Below are 24,915 nucleotides of genomic sequence, written 5' to 3' on the forward strand. Positions count from 1 at the left end.
AATCACCAATAAATCATTGATAGAACATAGTCCTTATTCAAAGAAATTCCTATCCTTTTCCACAGTTCAGATCAAAGTTTAGTCGATCTAGGGTAGGAATACTGTTGCATCGATGAGTTTCGGTGGATTTCTAAAATTCTCGAACCACCTTCATCAGGAAAATGAGATGTCTCCCACTTATGTTAATCAATCAAAATAATATATCAAAACATAAACCATATATCAAAATGATATGGCCTAAAATCACAGATAGTACAATTGATCAATATATCCATAATTATTTCATTACAAAACCTTTCTGCCTACTCACAGTTGGTCATATCTTGGTGATATTAAAATTTCCTGTGGATATTATACTCACATAAACCTTAAAACCCAAATATCCATCCATTCTTTGTTTTCTAGATTCTTATAATGTGCCCAACCAGTACACATCAAGACTAATGCCCGAAAACTCACTCTTTTTTGTGGCTGGAACACCAACAATCCTATTTTCCAAGGTGTCCGGTATATAAAATATATTTAAATATATATATTCTGCTCACAATTCCGGGTTAATTTGCCAGAAATCACAGCACTCAGGAGGGTAAATCGTCAGTCCACAAGTTTTATTTTAGGAACCACACAAACGCGTTTCAGCGTACTGCCTTCGTCAGTGCCTTCGTATATATATTTTTTTCACTGAAAAAACTATAGGTTCCAGACATGTTATAGTTAGGAATTAGCATTTAAAAAACCTTCGAAATTCACTGAAAAAAACATAGGTTTTAGGGTGTTATAGGTAGCTGGACATTTCACTCGTACAAAACCATTGATATTCATCCGTTATAGTTAGTTGTACTAACTATAACTTGCGCGCCCGCAAATCCACTGCTGATGATGTCACATATTACATCATTCATGACATGGTCAGTGACATCACTGATGACATCTCAAATGAATGTGGTTTAGTTTGATATTTAAATAAGTATTATATATATAGAAATTTGTATTGAAGAATGAGTGGAGGTTTTAGTGCCTGTATGAAGAATTTACTAGTAGTGTGGTTGACTGTCTAAATATCTAATTTAAAGTGTCTCACTAAATATATAGGATAGTGATTAGAGTGTGTGAATATCTGTATCAGTCTGTGTTTTGTTGAGTAAACTACTGCATAAGTTTGTTACTACCTATGTGAAACTCTATATTAGTTTTTAATTTGTTACCTGCCTATTTGTATGGGAGAGTGAATGTATCTGTGGTTGGTTGGGAGGTGTGTGACTGTCCAAAGATGTATAAATAGTTCATTTAGTAGGTTTATGAAGTTAAAACTGCATATGGAGACAGTTGTTTAGGTGAGTGAATATCTTTATGGGTGAGATGATAAGTAAATATATTTTTCAATGATACATGTCCAATAAAGTAGAAATATAAAAGGCAGTGTATGTGACAGTTCTTGTATTTAAATAAGTATATATAAGACTCAGTGATTGTTTAAGTGACTGCATAGAAAACTGTATACTTATAATAGTGATTTTATAACACACAAAGGGGGCCATTAGGATGGCGGGCGGACATACTATCGTGAAATGGGACCACCCGTCATAAGAGCGGCGGTTCCTTGGGGGGTATTAGGATGCGCCCACTACAGTTGCGGGCCCATTCTGCATTTCTGTCATTGTGGCGGGCGATGCACTCAGCACCGCCGGCCACAATACTAGGAAGGCATGTCTTGCACTTCGATGCACAACATGGCAGGCACCACGCGGTGCCTGCCATGTTGTGCATGGAACTGCAGGGGGTTACGCACCCCCCATCCCCCAGAGTCCCTGGGGGCACGCATCGGCCCGCGAGCAATCCCCACATGCCTTTACGTGGCGACAATGCCGCCACGGAAAGGCATGTATCTGCCCCATCCTTATATGGCTGGTGGTGTCTAACAGACACCGCCACCATATTGAACTGTTTTCCGCCCGGTCAACTTGTTGCAGCACTTCATAGAGACACATAATCTCAAGATGATGATTTCTGTTTGGGTAATATGTATCCAACACATTTGTTTTCAAAATATCAGTACTTTCTGGATCTTTTTCTGCTAAATATTCAATTTCTTGAACAGATTTCAGTACCGGATTTTGCATTACAGCGAGACCTAGACTCACCCAAAATATTTTTCTAGATTTGGAGTACAGACTTGCAGATGATAACCGATCTGAGCATTCACATGCTCCAATTTCTCGATGGGATAACATCTTCACACTGAAACTGTATAATTTCTTACTTAGAGTCTTCTTGTGAGAAGTCTCTTCCCACATTTCTTTCAATTCTGTCTTTTCTGATTTTGTAATGTAGGACATTACATATCGAGCAACAGCAATGGAATTGTCTGCAAAGTACTGAATATCCATGTTAGCATTCCCCATAGACAGGATAACCAGATTATAGTCATTTATGTGTTTTTACTCTTCGCTTCTTCTTAAATTGTAGGTATTTTTTAGAGACTTTATTGTGACGGTATGTCTCATAGCTGACATAAAACTGTTTACTCTTCCTTTGGATATTACAGGACGTGGAAAACCAAAACGACATTTGGTATAAAACTTTTCCTTAGACTTGTACTTTCGTGTACAGAATTTTCCACAACAATGGCTATGGAATCGTAAGACTTGTTGTCTTAAGTTGTTTTCTTCTGTGCTTTTGGGTACATAACATGTGGCATATTCTTCAATAAAAGACAAAACAGTATCATCTGAATCTGTTCCGAATTTGGGGGCATCTTTGATCCATAATAGCATATGTATATGAGGTACACCTCTTGCTTGATACTCCTTTCTCCAAAAGAAATCCACAACTTCTCCAAAAGGAGTTTTTTTACTGCAGATAAAAGACATCATAGCTTCAACTCTATGATTAAAATACCTGCATACATTAACAGGATCCAAAGAGCACAATTCTCCAGGTGTCTTGTATTCAATATTTTTTATATTGGAATTTGCCTCTCAAAGAATTTCAAGTAAATCATCCCAAGCGTACTCAGCAGAGCTTAGGGTAAGGAACCATGTAAGAGTTCCTAAGTTCTGTAGCATAAATTTCAGATCTCCATGACGATGGTACCAATATTCATTAGTGCCACGCAGACATGCCATCCGATTAATCAGCTGAGATTCTAAATGATCATCCTTCTGGTGCACTTTATCCATAAATATTTTGCAGATGTACTCCTGTTTTCAATATGTGATTGACTGCATATGAAAGCCCAGACAAGGCACTTTCAAACAAAAGATGAAATATATAAGGGATACATTGTCAAAATCTTGGATCTTCTGCATATAATCTTGTAGTCCGATATTCAGATGCAGGAATCTGCACAGGTCGTTCATCATATCGTCCTCTTTTTCCTGTTGGAAAGAACTGGGGAAAACAACAAGCTTCCAAGCTCTCTTCCCATACACTCATGAGACTTCCCTTTACTTTTTTCATTTGGAATAACTCAATAGTATTCCCCATCACTTCTTTTGAATGAAGTGGATGTACACTGTATGGTATAGATTTCTTCACTTCTTGACATGTCCACTTGTTCAATTTGTTAACTTTACGTTTCAGTATCTTCTGCTAAAAGTATTTCTTCTTCTCCCATACAAACATTTTTATAGTACTTATTTTTTATCAAATACAAGGTTGCCTTCTACACTTTCCTAACATCCACTAACTCCTGCCAGATTTTCTTACTCCTAGTGGGAACACCAATAACTAGAATGACTAGAGGTTCATTTTCTACACTCTCTACACCAATAGTTTCAATATTTTCTTTAAATCTAACAGTAAATATACAACTCTTCCTTTTAATCCTCTTTGTAAATCTGAAGGAGGCAATTTACCTGTTTTAGGCTCCATTCGAACAATAGCCTGAAACGGATGCACACATTGAATGAGAATAGACTCATAGGTATTTAAATCTATCAGTTCCGGAGGAATAGCGACTAACTCTAGACTATTATGCACAGCTCTAGCAGGTTTTTTATTCTCATCTAATTTGTTATAAAAATATTTACAAATACGCTGATCAGTACCAAAATCAAAACAATTCTCGATCAACAAATAAGTTGCAAATTCCTTCCACTTATCGTTATTTTCTCTTTCACTTTTTAAATACAGATCAACACTCCTAGTCGCCGACAACAAATACATGAAAAATGTGGCCTTTCACCTGACATCACCTTAAACTTTGTAATTTGATCATCAACATTTTTTGCAATAGTATGTTCCACATTCTCTTCAACATTTTCTTCTATTAATGTGTCAGTTTCTGCACACTCTTCTTGAGGACCAAAGTAACAAAACTCAATATCATCATAAACCTTCTTCACGTCTGATACTGATCCACGCAAAAGAGCATTATTCAACTCATTTACCTTTAGTGCTGGACTTTTTGCATAATACAATCTTCTGATTAACGTCCGCATTTGAGTATGATATACTGCTAACATCCTGAATTTGTGAAAAACACTTTGACATACTTATCTAGAAAGACAAGCCAGAGAATGACCTTGCAAACCAGTATTTGTTCTCACTCTGCAAGGGTCTAGTCCTTGCAACATCTTAATCTTTTGTTTAACACTTTGTTTAGTATATGCTCTTAAGAAATTGCGTAAAAGATCAATAGATTCTTGTCATACACTGTAAACACTACTGCAATCCCAAGTGTACACTGGGTCTTTAGGACGTCTGCCTAGAACTTCATCAGATATCACTTCTTCTGCATTTCAGGGAACCATTTTTTCTTTGTCAATTGGACAACCATTTCTAACCTGATAAGCTCGACCACTAGTGTCAACTGAATGCAACAAATCACTGGTCTAAAAATGACTCTCTTCATTAAAGAAAGGCTCTGAACTTGAACTGTGTTTCCATTCCCCCCAAAAACATCACAAAAATTAGTTCTGTTAATTAATCTTTTTCTCTTACTTTTGGCCTTCATTAAATGCATTAGTTTTTCTAGTGATTGAATTCTGTTTAAAACTAAAATAAATAGTTTCCTTTTTAGTTCAAAAGCCTTTTCAACAATGGATTCAATATGCTTCTTCTTTTTATGAAATAGTGCTCTCTTTTTATATTTATATCTTTTAGCAAATGATGTACTACTCTATTATAAAATATTTTTTTGCGTATTTCTTTATACTGATTTTGTCTTCTTTTACCAAACGTCGTATGTTTGCTTTTTTTCCTTTCCTATTGTTTTGATTATTTTTTCTGATTGAAGCATTGTCAGTGGTTTCAACATTCTGAACATTCTTTCTGGGCCCAGAAAGATTTTTAATAAATTCCTTACCAGAAGATTTTGTCTTTTTAGACCACATTATGTTGGACATCCAATACTTGTTGAGTTTTCTTCAAGTAACTGTCCTTTAGGTCTCTTTTTCTCTTTCTTGGTTTTTCAGGCATGATAACTTTATTTTAATGATGATAAACAATATCTGTAAAAAATAAACATAAATTAATGTATGTTAATAACTTTATAAATGATACTTTTCTATTACTATAGAAACACATTCTACATAGACACTGACTAGTGAATTGTAAACCTTAAATACAACTGTTAAGCTGCTTAGACCACTACATGCATAGTGCATTGGAGTTTGAAGCACTCCGTGCTCTAAGGCCTGTCTCACTGCATGAGTACATGCATACTGACTGAATGAATACAGTACTATGAGGAGAGACACTGGACAAATTCATAATTGCTTGAGTTTTACTTTAGTGAATGGATTAGTACATAGTACTAAAAGAGTCCCTATGGGAATGCAAGAGCAGTCACAGGGTGTTTGCTGGAGGGTATGGATACTGACTAGGAAATTGTAGGCCTGAAACACAAGTGTGAAAGTGGTTAGACTACTATATGCATAGTGCATAGGAGTTTGAAGCACTCCATGTCCTAGAGCCTGGCTCACTCCATAAGTACATGCATACTGACTGAATGATAACAGTACTATAATGAGAGACACTGGGTGAATTCATAATTAGTTGAGTTTTACTTAACTGAATTGATTAGTACATGGTACTGAAATAGTCACTATTGGATTGCAAGAACAGTCACAGGGTGTTTGCAGGAGTGTATGGATACTGACTCGGGAATTGTAGGCTTGAAATACAAGTGTTAAGGTGGGTAGATCACTACATGCATAGTTCATAGGAGTTTGAAGCACTCCGTACCCAAAAGCCTGGCTCACTGCATGAGCACATGCATACTGACTAAATGATTACAGTACTATAAGGAGAGACACTGGGTGAATTCATAATTGGTTGAGTTTTACTTTAGTGAATGGATTAGTACATACTGCTAAAAGAGTCACTATGGATTGCAAGAGCAGTCACCGACTGTTTGCTGCAGTGTATGGATACTGACTGGGCAATTGTAGCTAGGTGTGAGCGGGAAATCCGTTACGCTCGCGGATTTTGCGGATTTTTGGGAAATCCGCAACCCGCGAATTTTGCGGATTTCCCGCAAAATCCGCAAAAAAAATCCACGAACGTAACGGGTTCAAAAGTTGAACCCCCACTCATGCAACTATTTTACAATGGCGCCAGCAAGCTGCCAGCGCCGTTGTAAAATAGTTACAAAGTTAGCTTGCACAGGAACCACTAGATAAAACGAAGCAGGTGCTGCTTTATTTTATCTAAGTGCTTCCTGTGCAAGCTAACTTTGTAACTATTTTACAACGGCGCTGGCAGCTTGCTGGTGCCATTGTAAAATAGTTGCATGGCTGGGCACAGGTCTGCAGCTCACTCAAGGGACCCCTGCGCCCTTCGGGGCGATTGCATAGTAACACACACATGGTCGCTCGAACTAGTTGATGCTCAAATTCAGTGACTCATTCATTAGCCCAAAAACAATCGTGAGCGTCGTCGAGGCTGGACAGGTGTGCCTTCTTCCCAAATCTACCGTGGAAAATCAGCTGTGATGCTGGATAGGCTTTGCATCCTTGACTTTCACGAGCGCAATACCCGTGCTGTTCCTGTGACCAGGAGCTTCTTTCTCTTCATCTGCTGAACTGATCTTTCTCTGACCTTTTATTCACACAAGAGGCACATACCCTACTGGGCACATTGTGTTCGCACGGGTTTCTACAAGTTCGCACGCGTTTTGTACAATTTCGCAATTTGCGAAATTGTACAAAACCCTCGCGAACTTGCAGAAACCGGTGCTAACATTAAAAAAAAAATCCGCAAATTCGCGGGAATTCGTGGATTTTGCGGATTGCGAGTTCGCAAATCCGCAAAATTCACGAACGCGAGATTCGCAAAATTCGCCCATGCTTAATTGTAGCCCTGAAACAAAAGTCTGAAGGTGGTTAGACCACTATATGCATAGTGCATAGGAGTTTGAAGCACTCCATGTCCTAGAGCCTGGCTCACTCCATAAGTACATGCATACTGACTGAATGATAACAGTACTATAATGAGAGACACTGGGTGAATTCATAATTAGTTGAGTTTTACTTAACTGAATGGATTAGTACATGGTACTGAAATAGTCACTATTGGATTGCAAGAGCAGTCACAGGGTGTTTGCTGGAGTGTATGGATACTGACTGGGGAATTGTAGGCCTGAAACACAAGTGTGAAGGTGGTTACACCACTAAATGCATAGTGCTTAGGAGTTTGAAGAACTCCATACCCTAAGGCCTGGCTTACTGCATAAGTACATGCATACTGACTGAATGATTACAGTACTATAAGGATAGAAACTGGGTGATTTCATAATTGGTTGAGTTTTACTTTAGTGAATGCATTAGTATATGGTGCTGAAAGAGTCACTATGGGATTGCAAGAGCAGTCACAGGGTGTTTGCTCGTGGGAATGCATACTGACTCGGGAATTGTAGGCTTGAAACACAAGTGTGAAGGTGGTTATACCAATACATGCATACTATATAGGAGTTTGAAGCACTCCATGCTCTAAATCCTGGCTCACTGCCTGAGTACATGCATACTTACTGAATGATTACAGTACTATAAGGAGGGACACTGGATGAATTGATAATTGCTTGAGTTTTACTTTAGTGAATGGATTAGTACATACTGCTAAAAGAGTCACTATGGATTGCAAGAGCAGTCACCGACTGTTTGCTGCAGTGTATGGATACTGACTTGGCAATTGTAGCCCTGAAACAAAAGTCTGAAGGTGGTTAGACCACTACATGCATAGTGCATAGGAGTTTGAAGCACTCTGTGCCCTAAAGCCTGTCTCACTGCATGAGTCAATGCATACTGACTGAATGATTACATTAATATGAGGAGAGACAGTGGGTGAATTCATAATTGATTCAGTTTTACTTTAGTGAATGGATTAGTACATGGTACTGAAAGAGTCACTATGGGATTGCAAGAGCTGTCACAGGGTGTTTGCTGGAGTGTATGGATACTAACTGGGGAATTGTAGGCCTTTAACACAAGTGTGAAGGTGATTAGACTACTGCATGCATAGTCCATGGGAGTTTGAAGAAGTACATGTGCTAAGGCCCTGAATCGCTGCATGAGTACTTGGATAATGACTGAATGATCACAGTAGTACATCCATACATGAAGTTACCAAATACTTCTCTTACAATGCTTTACAAATGCACACACACTCACAGTGTGTTTCTAGTCAAGCAACACTATTCACTAGTCTAGAAGAGTTAAGAGGACTGCACACCTTCCACATATTTCATTACTACACTTTAGAGTACAAGCCTGACACATTTTAAAATACATAAGCAAGACCTGCTTTCAAATTCTACCAAAACTTGGCAACAAGATAGGTTTTTAACCAGTTTTATATATATGCAAACACATGAAGTACCCAAAGGCTTCTCTCACAACAGTTCCAAAATGTACACCGAGTCACAGTGTGATTCTAGACAAGCAAAACTAACATTTGGACTTTATCAAAACTCATTTACTGAGCTAGAAAAACTAAGGTGACTGCACACATTCCACATATTGTTGTACTGCATTTTACTGTTAAAGCCTCACTCTTTTTGCAAATACATAAGCAATGACTATTTTCTAATTCCAGCCGGGCCACGAAGGATTACTGAATAGGACCAAAGCGGAGCATTCTGCATACACAAATAGTGACAGGAGTGACTCCCCCCCTGTGCCCTGGTTCTCTGGACCTTTATAAGTAGCGATGATTTTTTCGCTCCCCTGAAGGTGCCTGTAACCCACAGGCGCGCCTTCCACCATCTTTTTTCCACACACCTTAGCACGTGTGTAGGAGGTTAAAACACGTGGCCTTTCCTTTTGCCACTCACTCACCCTGGTCCTGAAGAAAGTCCCGCCCAGACTCTACAGGGACTGAAACACGTAGACCGTTATCAAGTCAACTAAGTAATCATAATTTTTTTACTATTAGTTGCAGCACATAGTTTTTAATTCACACCCTGGGCCGCCACGAATAAATTACCAGGCAAGGATTCCCAGAGGTGCATTTTAACATTCACCTTCATCCACTTCACACTATTGCCCGACACCCGCTCCGCTGTAGTCAGGCGTTGAAGCACAACCAGGCGGCACTCGGCTGCCTGGTTGGACCCCGATGATGAAGCATGACACCAACCAGGTTGGTGTGTGAGGGTTTTTTAAACAAAGACTGCTTATGCCCAGCTCACACAGCTACATTTACAGGTGACATGGGATATAACCAGATTCCATCACTCCAACACAGTGGGCCAGTATCGTTGTTTACTTGTTTATTTTCTAATTCTATCAAAACTTGACAACAAGAAAGGTTTTTAAGCACTTATGTGTCTGCAAACAGAGGAAGCAAACAAATGCTTCTCTCACAATTATCCCAAATGCACAATGACTCACAGAGTGATTCTAGACAAATAACAGTATCCCTTGTACTTTAGTAAAAAACATTTAGTAGTCTGGAACATGTGACAACTGCACACATTCCACATATTTTAGAAGTGCACTTTACTGTGGAAGCCTTATGCATTTTACAAATACATAAACAACAACTGGCTTCTAATTCTACTAAAACTTTACATCATTACAAGTTTTAAACCAGTTACCTGTCAACAAATACATGAAGTTACCAAATGCTTCGCTCACAATGGTTCCCAAATGAACACTGTCTCACAAAGTGATTCTAGACAAGCAAGACTACTCCCTGGACTTTACCAGGAGAAACACATTAATTTATTAAAAACAAACACACCACATATAACCCCTCACAAATTAATACGTTACCTTTCAAATTGATTTATAGATTAAGAAGTATGTCATTCACACACCAGAATTTCTTATACAGAATCTCTGTACCGTGCAGCTCTTAGCAAAACCAAAAAAATGTCAACCTTTCCCTCTCATTCTGCACACATATATATGTAAATATCAAATCCCATTGCTTCCCACATTAATTAAAAAGCTAACACACATTTCTATTGGTTAACCATTTCAACCCTTTCCAAATGACACACGTTTGAACCCTACCCCCAATCTGCTCACTGCCTGTTACCATAGTAACAGTTCATGGAACACTTAACTGTGCTCACAGGTCGCAAGCTCAGCATACAATGCTGCTAATCCAAACAGCAAATGTGCTTGACTTTTCAAAATATCAGCTTATTCAATGTAATATTCCTTTCAAACAGTTTTTGTAAACCAATAAGAAACAAGCTTTTAAAAAACAGAAACATGCAACCTACTTTTCAGAGTAGAATGATCTCAAACAGCCAATCATTTCTTTTCTTTTTTCAAAACTGCATCGTTACTTACTTGTAGGTACCTAAATCTCTCAATAAACACAAGGGCTCTCTTTAGAGCCACCCAAGATCTAAGCACATAAGCTTGATGTATATCTTAAAAATATTTTTTTTTGGCTAGGATTCGTGCACCCAATGCGTCAGAGAGTGTCATGCACCCAACATTTAGAAGTCGTGCACCAAAGGTGCTGAAGTCGCGCAACCTACACGTTAGGAGTCGTGCATCCAACGCGTGCACACCAGGGGGCCGTGTTGGGTGCACAATTTTACAGTAAAAAAAAAATAGCCCCTATCAATAATTTCTATTATCCCCGGGGACCCCATCTTCCGGGGCTTATATACAACATTGGGCACCGTGGGGGGAGCCCCAATGCCCCCCACGGTCCCAGCCGGCCCTTCGAGCCGGCATTGCTTTTCCACATGGGGAGCTGCTAACATGCAGCTCCCCGTGTGGAAAAGCAATATGGTTTGGATTTTGAAAGAGAGAGCAGGTTTCCCTGCTCTCTCTTTCAAAATCCAAACAAAGGGGTCGATTACGATGACGGACGCAAGGACGTCCACCGGTCTTGAGTGCACGGAAATGCCTTTTTTCCGTCCGCCAGCCACTGACAGTCCATCCGCCATATCAGAATGGGAAGCACTGCCAAATTCCCGTACGCCACGGAAGAACACGCACCGCCGCGCAAACACACCCGACCCCGCGACAGATGTAACCAATCCCGAGAGACCGCCGTACGGAATGACGTCTTGACCGTCCTCGAGATTACGAATGCGGAAAAGACACAGCAAATCGCAGCGGAAAAACCACCAGCCTGAACACGGCGGAATCACCGCAGCGGAGAGGCAAATCATTGTACAGATACCCACCACAGGCAGCTCGCCACCATGGACCCAGCTCTAAACGCATTTCCGATACTCTTCGTGCTCCACCACCAGCAAGTCATGGAAGGTCGCCGACAACGACGCAGGTAAGCCAACACACTAATCGCTGTCCGAAGGGGAGTACCTGCCTGGGCTGTGACGTGGGGAGGGGGAGGTGCATGTGCATTTACGATAGCACCAATATATCAACAATGATAATAGACAACCAGTAATGACACAGAGAAACCACTACACAGGAGTAACTAGCTTTATTAAACAAAATAGGGATATACTCCCACAGTAGCCAGGAGCACGGGCACTGGATAGGACAGAGCAGGTACATCTGAGGCAGCACATGAGAGGGGCACAGAGCATCAACAGTCCTTGGCAAGGCACAGACCAGGTACATCAGAGGCAGTACATGAGAGGCGCACAGAGCATCAACAGGCCATGGCAAGGCACAGAGCAGGTACATCAGAGGCAGCGCATGAGAGGGGCTAAATGCATCAACAGTCCATGGCATCGAACAGGTACATAAGAGGCAGCACATGAGAGGGGCACAGAGCATCAACAGTCCATGACAAGGCACAGAGCAGGTACATCAGAGGCAGCACATGAGAGAGGCTAAGTGCATCAACAGTCCATGGCATCGAACAGGTACATCAGAGGCAGCACATGAGAGGGGCACAGAGCATCAACAGTCCATGGCAAGGCACAGAGCAGGTACATCAGAGGCAGCACATGAGAGGGGCTCAGAGCATCAACAGTCCAGAGCAGGTACATCTGAGGCAGTACATGAGAGGGGCACAGAGCATCAACAGGCCATGGCAAGGCACAGAGCAGGTACATCAGAGGCAGCACATGAGAGGGGCTAAGTGCATCAACAGTTCATGGCATCGAACAGGTACATCAGAGGCAGCACATGAGAGGGGCTAAGTGCATCAACAGTCCAGAGCAGGTACATCTGAGGCTGTACAGAGAGGGGCACAGAGCATCAACAGGCCAGAGCAGGTACATCTGAGGCTGTACAAGAGAGGGGCACAGACCATCAACAGGCCATGGCAAGGCACAGAGCAGGTACATCAGAGGCAGCACATGAGAGGGGCTTCAACAGTCCATGGCATCTAACAGGTACATCAGAGGGGCCAAGTGCATCAACATGCCATGGTACAGAACAGAGCAGGTACATCAGAGGCAGCACATGAGTGGGGCACAGAGCATCAACAGTCCATGGCAAGGCACAGAGCAGGTACATCTGAGGCAGCACATGAGAGGGGTACAGAGCATCAACAGACCATGGCAAGGCACAGAGCAGGTACATCAGAGGCAGCACATGAGAGGGGCTAAGTGCATCAACAGTCCATGGCATCGAACAGGTACATCAGAGGCAGCACATGAGAGGGACACAGAGCATCAACAGTCCATGGCAAAGCATAGGGCAGGTACATCAGAGGCAGCACATGAGAGGGGGTAAGTGCAGCAACAGTCCATGGCATCGAACAGGTACATCAGAAGCAGCACATGAGAGGGGCTAAGTGCATCAACAGTCCACGGCATCCAACACGTACATCAGAGGCAGCACATGAGAGGGGCTAAGTGCATCAACAGTCCATGGCATCGAACAGGTACATCTGATGCAGCACAAGGACCTGTGTCCTGCATAACGTCCCATGGACAAGAATAATGCAAGGGTGGTCACAATGTACATTCCAGACACCAACTACAATCACATATCAGTGAAGTGAACTGCACCTCACAGCACAGAATCAGGGGGAATGTGTGACCTAGGAGCTCCGGACACAGTGGCAGGATCTGATACAGGATTGGGAGAGATAGCCACAGTACTACTGACTGACACTTGAGCCATAGACCCAGACACACCACCAGCACCAGTAACAGGAGTGTGACACACAGCCACAGCTGTAGTGACTGACACATGAGCCATAGACCCAGACACACTGGCAGCACCAGATACAGGAGTGTGAGACACAGCCACAGATCTACTGACTGACACATGAGCCATAGACACAGACACACTGGCAGCACCAGATACAGGAGTGGAAGACACAGCCACAGATCAACTGACTGACACATGAGCCATAGACCCAGACACACTGGCAGCACCAGATACAGGAGTGTGAGACACAGCCACAGATCTACTGACTGACACATGAGCCATAGACCTATACACACTGCCAGGACATGTCCCTGTACAGTGTCCAACAAATAACTTTCCAGTATCTGATACATGAGAGTGGTGGACACACACAGTACCAGTACCTGAAACAGGAGAGGGCACAACTTACACAGTGCTTCTACATGAGGCATGACAGCGAACAACAGACACAGTGCCACTATCTGACACATGAGAGTGAACTGCAGCTGACCCACTAGGACTACTGAAATGATGAGCCACAGGGCTGTATGGTCGAGGAGGCAAGGTGGCTCTGGGAGCCGGGGATAGCTGTACTGGAGCGACATTGAGGTGGGGAGGTATCACTGGTGTGTGTCTCCGTTTCTTTGGGATATGGAAGGGTACCCTGGACCTGACTGGACTGGTAAGTGATGTGGCCTCATCAGAAACATCACCCAACAAAGGTGGATCATGTGCTGGCGTGGGTCTGCTCTCTGGGGACGTGCTGGACCCTGCATGACGTTTGCTGTGGCCCTGCCTTCTACCCTCTGCATCATGTGTAATGGGGGATGCAACAACAGTGTACTCCTTCCTCTGCTTCGGCGGGGAGTGGATGGGAGTAGAGGTATTGGGGACTCCACCGCTGACACATGTGTTTTACGTTCCTTCTCCAACATCAGCCTCAGGGCATGCAGGGGTGATGTATGCCTGTCCTTGATGGAGCTCGTGTCCATGAGAGAACCCTTGGCCCTGGGAGGTGCCTTCGCCGTAGGAGTTGTCCTGTCTCTGGAATGTGCCTGATCCGTGTGCGGTGCCCTGTCCCTGGGAGTTGGCTTGTCCTTTGTAGTGTCCTTCTCCTTGGGAGGTGCCCTACCCTTTGAGTGTCCTTCTCCTTGGGAGGTGCCCTGCCCTTTGTAGTCCTTCTCCTTGGGAGGTGCCCTGTCCTTTGTAGTGTCCTTCTCCTTGGGAGTGTCCCTGGGCGTGGGAGGTGCCCTTGCCTTGGGATAACTACTTGAGGGGGATGGCTGTGTGCCATGTGAATCCCTGTCCCCCAACACCCCTTGAGGATCCTCTGTGTCAACTCCAGGGTGGCTGATGTCGTGTCCTGTGAAAGATTTTCCTGTCCAAGGGGATGGTGTCTGTGGCCTCCGTGCCCTGTCTTGCTGCCTGTCCCTGCTCCTAGTGCTATACCCAGAAAACGAGGACTGGTCAGAAAAGTCACTCTCCCCTGAGACAACAAGTGGTGTGGAAGGGGGAACAGAAGTAGATCCGTGGCCATGCGACTGTAGAATGGCTGCAGACACTGTGTTGGATAATGACTGTACTGTCCTGTGGAGACCAGCAACATCGCCATGCATCCCCTCCATTAATGCTACCACCTGCCCTAACTTCCTATCGTGGTCTAGGAATGCATTTGTCATGGTTGTTTGCCCTACACACAGCTGTCGCAGCAGATCAACCGCCTCAGCACAAAGGGCAGTTTGTGTCACAGGTGCAGGGGCAGTGGTGCCTGCACCAAAGGCCACTCTGCTCCCCCTACTTTTGCGAGCACGAGCAGTACTTGTTGCAGTTGGTGGCAGTGTGGGCCCAGTGTGCTGTGTACCGACTGAAGGTGTAGATTGCACACTCCCTGTGTCTACCAACAGTGCTGACTCACCACCACTGTCTGAAGATGAGGATGATGGTGACTCCACATGCAAGTCCTCAGGGACAGTCCTGTCCCCCTCTCCGTGGCTGCTCTCCTCTGCCTCAGTCTGCGTCTGTGTGGTCTCAGATTCTGATGCATTCCCACCACTGACCTCCATCGTTTGTGGCTCAGTGCACTCGTCCAAAGCTGAAAGAAACATAGCAAAGAGGTATACATAAGTGACCATCTCACGTATAGCACAAAGTAAGAGGAACTTCCTTGACTGATGAACAACATGTAGCAACCATCCTGAAAATGAGCCACCCCTAGCAGACATTAGCATGTCAAAGAACCCAGGGTGCCTCGGAAAAATGGACCCCCTAAAACCTTGCACAGTGCATGCAGACCACCACACATGTGATGCCATGGGTCCACAGACCTCAACGGCATGTCCTGTGACCCTGCACTAAATTGCAACTGGTCTGTCCACCTGTCTGACATGGATGCTAACGGTCACTCGGCAAATGGCACCAACATGCAATTGCAACACCACATACACACCATGGATTTCACTACTGTGTGTAAGCGGAATAACATGAATGCTTACACAAGTCACAAACGCTATCACTGTGCTTACCACTAGTTTGCTCATGCTGCTCCCCTCTCAACCGGGCGGACAGGTCAGGACGCGCCACTGCAATGATACGGAGCATCAGAGGGGTCATGGTGCATCATGTAAGCCGGAATGTATGTGGAATCTGCCAAAGTGTCATCTCCGCCACATTCTTGCTGAGCCTGGAGATGTCGTCCCAGCGCTTGTGGCAGTGTGTCTGTCGCCTATTACACACCCCCACTGCCCGTACATCATGTGCTATGGACCTCCACACGGCCTTGCGAAGGTGCAGCTTGACTTACCACGATGGGAGACAAGAGGGGGAAAGTCAGTGGACAGTTGGCCAGTCACACAGATAGGGGCAACACGTATCTGTCAGCAGCCATGCACATTCCGACATATGTGTTGGGCCCACATATGTCAAGATTGCAGAAGCCAGGAGTCAGTGACCACCTCATACACACCAACATGTCCCACACTGCATTTACCACCTGTCCGGGGTTGCCGTAGAGCCGTTCAAAGTTGCGGAGCACACCGTCCACGAGGACATCCAGCTCCGCTGCGGTGAAGGGTCGAGACCGGATCTCTTTGACTCTCGACATGGCAAGATCAAGGAGTATGGCACAACAGCAGCAGTTGTCGGAGTGCTCAGCAGCAGCAAGTAGAGGTGACGGGTGCAGGCAGCAGTTGTCGGAGTGCTCAGCAGCAGCAAGTAGAGGTGATGGGTGCAGGCAGCAGTTGTAGGAGTGCTCAGCAGCAGCAAGTAGAGGTGATGGGTGCAGGCAGCAGTTGTCGGAGTGCTCAGCAGCAGCAAGTAGAGGTGATGGGTGCAGGCAGCAGTGGCTGGGAGCAGTGGATGTATGCTGCTAAAATCCACACATATATAGGGCCCAGAGCTGATATCAGTGGCACACGTCTGCGGCAATTGGATTTCCCGGACTGCCTCATTCAAAATTGTCCAATGACTGGACCTGCTGTGGCGGTGTACGGCTTCCGCTACTTTTGAAATCGCTTAGGCGTCCCGCTTAACCTGTTCCCATTGGCTACATGTGCACGGGCCATCACAGGCACACACCGCCAACCGCATATGCGCGCTACCACGACGTTGCATCATTTAATGTAATGTATGTGGTCTTGTAAAGCGCACTGCTGCCCTGAGGCGTCGTGGTGCTGTAGACCTCTGGGGAACATGTCCTGGCTATCCCTGTGAGATGGTCCCTACTGGGTATCTCCAAGGTGAAACCAGGCATCCCCGGCAAATGTGGGGGGCCGTTGTAGAGATAAGGCAAGCTAATGCCCAGAGTTGCCGAGTGTGATCCCTGGTTAGAGTAGGCACCAAGGCGAGAATTATCGAGTCCGCTGACCCTGGTCCACGACCCTGCCGCATCGCGAATTGAACCCTGGTCCCGGGCCGTTCTCTGCTTCCGGGTCTGCCGCCTCTAACCAGTGAGGCACACCACTCCACTTAAAATACATCACTCACTGGCGTCGCAATGGCAGTGCACGCATTCCGCGGGGCGGGGCAGGCAAACACATACATTTGAATGTGCAAGTGGAAGTGGCAGTTGGTACCCCCCCTTACAGACACATTGATGCACCCACCATAGACCGCCTGTTGCGGGCAGTCACCCACTACCTGGTGCGGGCGGTAGGGAAGCGGACATGGCTATCCATGCCTGGCCACCATCGATACACAGGGCGGTCACCCACCTCCCGCACCCCGCGCTAGGTCACCGTCCGCACGCTGCTGCATGGTGCTGCGTGATGTGCTGCACGCCATGATGCTTTACAGGGATGATTACATACATTTCCCACGTCAGGAAGAGCTGGCTGCAGTGAAAGGGGACTTTTATGCCCTGGGCAGCATTCCACATGTTGTGGGTGCCATTGATGGCACACATATTGCTCTGATTCCACCCAAGGAACGTGAACCCGTATATCGCAATCGGAAGCACTTCCATTCACTCAATGTGCAAGTGGTGTGCCAGGCTGACAACAACATCTCCCATGTGTTTGCCAGATTTCCCGGGTCCGCACATGACTCCCACATCCTGCGGAGCAGCATTGTCCCACAACTGATGGCTAATCTACGTCCAGAACGTGCATGGCTTGTAGGTGAGTGTGCTGTGCTGACTACTGTGTTGTATGTGTGCCATGCTGTTCACAACAATCCTGGTGATGATGTTTATTCTGTCACCACCCCACCTAGGCGACTCTGCATACCCAAACCGACCGTGGCTGCTGAGTCCCTTACGGAATCCTACTACCCTAGGTGAAATGCGCTCTAATGAGGCACATGGGAGGACACGTCGTGTGATAGAATGTAAATTTGGACTGCTGAAGTCTAGGTTTAGATGCCTGGATAAGACCGTAGGGGCCCTGCCATACTCACCAGGCAAAGTATGCAAAATTGTGATTGCCTGCTGCATGCTCCACAACCTGGCCTTGCGCAAGAATATTGAACTGATCTTGGACCCTGAAGAACAGGTTGCTCCACATCCCATCCCACCCATGTCCAGTGATGAGGATAGTGGCGAGGAAGAAGGTGTGGACCAGAGGCGTCAGCTCATCGATCACTACTTTCCATGAAGGTGAGTGATTGCCTCTTGTGCTGCTGTCCAATGCGTGACGTATGTCTTCTGGAGATGGTTGGATGTGGTGTGTGATTGCTGGCTGTCATGGCATGTTTGCTAATGTGTGTTGGACATGGTTTACCAGCATTGAACCCTGATGTGTGTCCTGTGATCCGCTAACTTTGTGATGAATGTGGTTTGTGTGTTGTTGCTGTATGTTGATTTGTGATGGTTGTGGATCTGTTTACTGACGTGTGCTTCTTGTTATCTGATTGTGCCTAGGTCACTCACACCGATCCAGGAATGAAACCAACATTGATCCCTGCACATGCTGATCACATCAACTGAGACATACCTGTGTATAAACATGGAGATCACACAGCCTTGAGTGTTTCAGTGCATTTTATTTATATGGTGCTGATTAGTGTTTGTCCATAATTCAAAAAAGGTGGGGGGGGAGTGAGTCGAAGGTCATGGCAGATGAGAACAACGTGGGGACACCACATTTGGTGGCGTCCACCTAGTCCAACAGACCTGTGCCAATGCATGGCAATGTGTGACAAGATAGTTAGCAGGGTGAAGGCCAGGGTGAAGGTAGGGTGGAGGCATTTGCGGTCCCTCTTTGAGCGGGTGGATGGGGCATTGTCACTGCTCTGTGCTGGATCGTTCCTTGGACGGCCCCTCCGTCTTGGAACCGGAGCTTGCCCAGCTGTGGGGGCAGGTTCTTCAGGGCCCACCTCCCTGTCAGTGGCCTCAGGTGATGGTGGCGGGGGTGGTGTTGGTGATCTGTCCCGCTGGGCACTTGGGGGAGGGGGAGGTGGTGTGGCGTGGGATAGCCACTTCCTCCGCAGAGTAGTTTGCTGCCCCATGAGGTCCACCATTTGGCCCATACGGGCATCCATGGACCTCAACAGCTGGCGGGTCTGTTCAGAGTCCTGGTGTGCCCTATCCGCCGTAGCCTGCGTCCGGTCATAGCAGGCTTCCACCCTGGCAATGGCTGCAAGGGTCTCAGTGCCAGGATGGGCTGGCTCTTGTCTCCGGACTCCCCTTGCACCTCCACTCCTGGTTGTGCGCTGTGGCCTCACCGTTGTGACACCACGTCCCCTCTCCCTGATGGTCTGAGAAGTAGAGGGCCCATCATCGTCTGATGGCTCATGGAGGGTGTCACTGGCAGGAGTGGTGGTGGTGGTGGTGGTGCTGGTGGTGGTGGCGGTAGCTGCACAGCTCACAATGGGAGTTGTTGCTGGAGGCATGGATGGGCTGTGATCCAGATGTCCCTGGCAGTGTGCTGGGCCCAGCATCGTCCTCTGCACCCGAGCTGTCCTGGGATTCCTCTCTTGAGGGAAGTGGCTGTGAGGGGGGTGACTGGTGCTGGCGGGTGCTGGTTTCGCCAGTCAAGTTGTGATCACCTGAGGGACAAGAATGTAGGAATCAATGCTGTGGACATGACAGGTTTGTAGTTGTTACATTACATCTATCCAGCAAATCAGTTCATGGTTGTTGGTGCCATCATATTGGTGTTGTACACAGTAGTGGACACTTTGTTGGTGTGGAGGTGGGTGGACAATACTTGGATGTCTATAGTCCTGTCCTGCTATTGGATGGTGCCCCTGTGAAAATGCCTACCTACCTGTGAGTTTGAAGGGGAAGATGCACTGGTCACCAAATGGTGGATGGACTCCATCTTGCTCTGGGATGAGACATGTGGGACTGGTGGGAGGTGTAGTGCTGGACCCACCCACACCAAACCCCCCTCCCTGGAGACATGTGGGACTGGTGGGAGTTGTAGTGCTGGACCCACCCACACCAAACCCCCCCTCCCTGGAGACATGTGGGACTGGTGGGAGTTGTGGTGCTGGACCCACCCACCCTAAACCCCCCCTCCCTGGAGACATGTGGGACTGGTGAGAGTTGTAGTGCTGGACCCACCCACACCAAATCCCCCCTCCCTGGAGACATGTGGGACTGGTGGGAGTTGTAGTGCTGGACCCACCCACCCCAACTTCCCCCCTGGATACATGTGGGACTGGTGGGAGTTGTAGTGCCGGACCCACCCACCCCCTCCCTGGAGACATGTGGGACTGGTGGGAGTTGTAGTGCTGGACCCACTCACCCCCTCCCTGGAGACATGTGGGACTGGTGGGAGTTGTAGTGCTGGACCCACCCACACCAAACCCCCCTCCCTGGAGACATGTGGGACTGGTGGGAGTTGTGGTGTTCGCTGCTTGACCACATGCAAGCCAGAGGACGTAGTATCCTACAATTGTGGTTGGTCATGGTGGGTGCATTTGGGCCCTGGCCTTCACATTTGTGTGACTGTGTGGTCCACATGCATGGATTGTGGCCTGGGAGATGTGTTTTGGCATTTGAGCATGGCAGACAATTACAGTGTGATAGTGGTCATTGGTTTGTACTTACCAGCCTCGAGTCCCTCTTCGATTCCTTCCAGGCTCTCTGGGTGCAGTATGCCGAGCACCTTCTCCTCCCATTCGGTGTATGGTATGGGTTCCGGGGGAGTGCCACCACCAGTGTGGGTTGCCCGCAGGTGGTTCTTCGCCCTGATGCCATTCACCCTTGTCTTGAGGTCGTGCCACCGCCTCTGGATCTCGTGTTTGCTGCGTGGCACGGCCCCTGATGCATTCACTCTGCTAACTATCCTGTCCCACATGGTGTTTTTGGTTGCCAAGGTGGTCTGCTGGACTAGGGTGCCATACAAATGTGGTTCCACACGGATGATTTCATCCACCATGACCTTAAACTAACTCTCTGTGAATTTGGGATTTTTCTTGGGTGCCATGGTGTGTGATGTGCAAGGTGTGGGTGGTGTGGGGTGTGTAGGTGTGTGGTATGTGGGGATGGTGTTGTGGAGGTTGGTGTGGTGGGTGTATTGTTGTGCAGGTTGTATGTGTGTTTGTGTTGCTCTGTTGTTTACGGTGCTCTGTCTCTATGTTGATGCTGTGCTGATATGCATAGGATTGTGGTGATGGGAGGAATTTATTTTATACTCTGTGTGGTGGTTGTGTAACGATGGTTTATGGCAGTCAGTTGTTCCGTGGGTGTGGTTGATTGGGTGCACTTGTTTGTGCTGGGGGTGTGTCATTGGAGCGTCTAGTTGTTGGAGGTGGGTGTTCCAGGTGGATGTTCCAGGTGGGTGTGTGTCTTGTTTTTGTTTTTACTATTTACTTCCGTCCGCCATTTTTATGTTGGTTTGACGGCAAGGGTGGTGTTCGTTTGGTCCTTGCGCAGCCATGCTCCGTTTGTCGATGCTTTGTTTCCGCAGCTGTCGTGGAAGGTGGTGAGTTCCGTTGCGATGGCGGGGTGATCCTAATCGTGCGTACGGACACTCCGCAGGTGTTGCGGCGGTTTGGACTGTTTCCGAGGCCTTTGCGTCCACGGCGGGCGCAGTTTATGTGGTTCCATCCGCTGGCGGCGGACTTTGTGGTGATCCGTCCGCCGCGGTCGGTGTGTGTTGCCATTAATATCCTAATCGTACACGCGGTTCCTCCGCAGTCCGATCGGGAGTATTTTTTCCGCGAACATGGCGGACGGTATCCGTTTACGTCCGCCATCATAATGACCCCCTAAGTCTGCTATGGCAGGACGGGAGCCGCAAGGCTCCCGACCTGCCTGAGCAAACAGCAGTGTCCCAGGGGTGGGCACCCCGAGACACTGCAGGAGCTGGCCCTGGGGGGTGGCGGTCCCCAGGGCCATCACAAGACTTCAGGTACGGCCCCCTCCAACAATACACAAAGCCCTGGGGGGTGGTGGTCCCCGGGGCTTGGGGTGGCCGTTGATCCCCCACCCATGTGTTTTACTGGGGGGCCTTGGAGCCCCACCAACCATTTATTTTATGGCCCAGGAGGGTGGCGGTCCCCGGGGCTGGGGGGCCCCGCTGTGCCCCCCATAAATTTAATAATTTTACCCCCAGGATCCGGCCCCCCGGGGGCTAATTATTAAAGTAACTCTGTTTTATTTATTTTTTACAGCAGGATCCGTGCACCCTGCACGCACATTGCCGTTTTAAAATATATATATATATATATGTTTTAGGGCCCTGGGAGTCCTTGTGGGACCCCCTAAGCAGGTCTAGAGGGTCAGAGTATTTCTACCCTGCCCCCCTTTATACGTTTTGCACACTTATTCAGCCTCGCATCTATCAGGGCAAAAAATGGCTGCCAACACTTCCTGGTTTTGAATGTTGACAACCACTTGACAGCCAATTAGCATTCAGTGCGTGATCGGGACGGTGCGATTAGAGTGCACTCAGGATGCGTGGATCCACCGCAGCCATAGATGTATATATACTTTTAATTGTCATTTTCTCAGAAACTACTGACTGGATTTACACAATTTAAGCAAAAGGCATGAATCTGAACTAAGGACTACCTCTTTGCCAAATTTGGTGTAATTCCGTTTAGCAGTTCGGGCTGTAGCCGCGATAAAGGGTTCCTATGGAAAATTGAATGGGGAAAACATGTTTTGGGAACCCCCTTTTTTCTATGTCCCCGCTTCACTAATAACCCCGAGACTTTCAGGATAGGAGCGGACCGGAGCTGGCCATTAGTTTTGAAGATTTTGTGAAAATTCGTCAACCGGCACCAAAGTTATTCCAAAAAGAATGTTGCGGATTTCCAATGGAAAATAGGTCCTAACAATACCTACCTACTGGCAAACGCCAGTAGGTAATATATATATATATATATATATATATATATATATATATATATATATATATATTATATATATATATATATATATATATATATATATATATATATATATATATGTATGTATGTATGTATGTATGTATGTATGTATGTATGTATGTATATATATATATATATATATATATATATATATATATATATATATAGCTAAACGAAACGCGTCAGGTAGGGCACTTGCTCTGTCACTCTTTTGCTTAATAAATATGCACTGCTGGCACTTTGATTAGTGTGATGGCTTGGTGATTTATCATCTGATACCTGTTCTTTGGAGTGGAGGTCTGCGCCTGCTTTAACCGCTACCAGAAGCGGTTAGGATCCTTCTTTTCATTTCATTACCGGGATTGGATTGCTTCCGGTTTCGTGGACCCGCCCATTGTTTGAGGCACGGCGTTTGTTGCAACCCGAAACGCCTCGGCGTTTTACAATTGGACTGAACAAGTACTGTTTGCCGTGCCCCCCGCAACACAAGGATTGAGGCATTTCATCTGTTCGTGCATTCGGTAACCGGACCCGGAGAGGAGCTTCGGAGCTGGAGAGGTCGGCGGACTTCGAACGGCATCACGAGGCGGAATCCGGTAAGGCACCAAGTGTGCTAACTGCCTTTATAACATTGAACTCAGCGGGTTTGGGCTTAACTCCAACATAAACTTTGAACTCATTGAAGCCAAAACAGCAGCCTAGCGGCGTATTCGAAGCTGCCTACTTTATATGCAAATATGCTTTCCAGCGACGCGCTTAGGAGTAGGGAGACGGCGGCGGAAGCTCTCTACGAAAACCTGCCTACTGCAACGTCTGCAACCACTCAGGAAAGTCGCACCACGAACATTAATAGCAGCACCAGGGAACTGCTAAAGACTCTTGAGAAACTACTCCGTTGAGTTATCGAAGTGGTGGGAGAAGAAATCATTAGAAAAGTACCTTGAAGCTAACTGTGTTCCGCGTGGTTTAAGAGTCATGATTGTTCCCACATATGAAAACCCGGATCCTAAAATGCTTCAGGAATGGGCAGAGAATAATTTGCAGTCATCCAGAAACATGCTACTGATTCTGATCAAATATGCCCACTCAGATAGAGAAGCATTACTAACTGAAATTGATAAGGTTAATGCTCTTCTGGAAGCCACTGGTGAAACTGAATTAATAGCTAACACCAGTAAAGAAATTGACCAAAGACTTGTAAAGTTGGAGCAAACCATTCAAGAGCGCAAAATTCACAAATTTGCAAGGGACAAACAAGACTATGCGACAGGGCGTATTTTCACCTTTTCACGTAAATACGACTCATATAAACGCAAAGCTATGTCCGTCCAACAGAAACCGGGTGTAACTACTGATTCAACGACTTCTTCAAGAGCTACTGTGACCAATGAAGACAACTTAACAGTAGCTTCATTCAGCGGCTCAGAGGAAAGTATCCCACCTGCTGATGCAGGTTCTACAGACATTACAAACTTTTCAGTGGTTGATTAATTAAATTTTGTCAGCGAGGACCGGAGGTATTCTCTGCGCTCACGGAACAATCCTCCACAAGCAGGCAAAGCGGCAGTCAAAAACGCCGCCGCAGGAAACGAATTGCCAAAAAGAGGTGGAGGGAGAGGCAGAACGCGCAGGAATTGGAACAAGTAACAAGTGTACAGGAAAACACAAT

Source organism: Lissotriton vulgaris, chromosome 4_1 (assembly GCF_964263255.1).
Source record: "Lissotriton vulgaris chromosome 4_1, aLisVul1.2, whole genome shotgun sequence".
In the NCBI taxonomy this organism is placed as follows: Eukaryota; Metazoa; Chordata; class Amphibia; order Caudata; family Salamandridae; genus Lissotriton; species Lissotriton vulgaris.